This window comes from Dasypus novemcinctus, chromosome X, assembly GCF_030445035.2.
Source record: "Dasypus novemcinctus isolate mDasNov1 chromosome X, mDasNov1.1.hap2, whole genome shotgun sequence".
NCBI lineage: Eukaryota > Metazoa > Chordata > Mammalia > Cingulata > Dasypodidae > Dasypus > Dasypus novemcinctus.
Window position 1 is genome coordinate 112,941,266 of NC_080704.1, and position 1,800 is coordinate 112,943,065.

The 1,800-nt window shown below is 35.7% G+C and overlaps 1 pseudogene; it reads left to right on the plus strand.

Moving 5' to 3' along the window:
• The first annotated feature begins 542 nt into the window (after window positions 1-542).
• On the plus strand, window positions 543-1,417 carry LOC101412747 (BRO1 domain-containing protein BROX pseudogene; annotated as a pseudogene).
• Window positions 1,418-1,800: the final 383 nt, after the last annotated feature.

Sequence of the window (1,800 nt, forward strand, 5' to 3'; positions counted from 1 at the left end):
TACACTTCTTTTGCTTCATCTTCTGTTATGTTTTGCTTTCCAGTCAGTCTGAAAATATTTTTGGAATACCATAAGGTAACATTAAATCCCATGGAAAATAATTGAAAAACAACATCCTGCTGGGAACTTGGAATCTGTCCCCATAATATATCAGTCCATTTGAAATTTTGAATATATCATAGCTTGCTTTTTGGATAGAGTCATCCAATTAATTTATGAAAACTTGTAAAAGTGAAAAATATGAATCTGCTGCATTCCTCATCATTTCTGGATTACAGCTCAAATCAGTGAACAGTTCAAGCAATTGGGTCCTGGATGTCCTTGAATCATTGTAAAATTTTGAAGCAGCAGGACCAACAGCCACACCATAGTAGTTCAAAGAGACAGGAGTTGTAGCTTTTAATGGGTTCCTATGAAACCAATGGTCATTTCCCCCAGATGTTGTCTTTTAACTGTATTCATTAAAGACTCAAATCTTTGGATTGTTCCTATGCCAGTTGAGCCCTAAATCCCAGCAAATTAGTGACCAACTCCTACTCTTCATGTCTTTGGAATTTCCTGGATTTCAGTGTCTGTACAACAGTCCTTCTAAAGTAAGACAGGCAAAAGAAATTCATTAAAGCTTAAAAACTGCAGCTGGAATTTTTAAGCATTTAAAGGGCAATGATATTCCAAACTTACTACACCTGCGGAAAACAGAAGGGACTTCGAGGTATGACTCTTAGAAGCTTATATTATACAGTGTCAGGCTGAAGAAGTAACAATTGCTCAAGCAATTGAACTAGAACTTGTTCCTGGACTAATTTCTGCACTGGCAGATAAAAGAGCCAATTTCTGTAAAAAAAGCTGATCATACTTTATCCAGGTTGGAGCCTGAATACAATGTGAAATGAAGAAAATATCTTCGTTTGAAGAAGTTAGACATTTCTACAGAACTCATGCTTACTGTTATCATGGTTAGACTTTGTTGGCTAATGATAAATTTGGGAAAGCAAACAGTTATCTCCAAGAAGCAGAAATTTTTTATGCAAAGGTAAAAGAATTACACAAAGAATATGGAGAAACCAAAGGACCTGGACCAATAGTCAAACCTTCAGTATACTTGTTCTTCAGGAAAGCTTGGAAATTTTGTGAAGAATACCCTAGAAAAATGTCAGAGAGAAAATGGTTGTATTTACTTTCAAAAAATTCCAACAGAAGCCCGCAACTGGAACTCAAAGTGAATTATGGTCTTGTAGAGCCTAGACCTTTTGAATTTCCTTCTGTAAGAGCACATTGGACACCAGAAATGCTGGATGCATTTGAATTCACCAAGAGACCCAAAGATGGCAGTACCAAACTGAAACCAGAAGAAGTAAAACTTGTGAAAGAACCAGATATCAAACATCAAAAGGATACTGAGTGCTACATTTCTTAAAATACTTTGGTAAAATGTACACTTTGAATTGCTGTAACTACTATATAAGATACACCATGTAATTTCTGTTCAGATTTCTTAAAAAGATTTCTTTGAATACTATAGAATAATTTATTATATTTGGATGCAATCTGCTTTCAGTTTACTTGCTTTTGATATTTAGTATAGTAGATCCAGTTTTAGCCAGTTTTCTCATGGATCTTTCTCCAGCATAGACCACATGTTGGGCAACAACACTGCTTTCAATAAATTTAAGAAGATTGAAATTATGCAAAGCACTTTCTCTGATCATAATGGAATGAAGCTGGAAATCAATAATAGGTGGGAGGGAAGCAGACTTAGCCCAGTGGATAGGGCATCCATCTACCACATGGGAGGTCTGC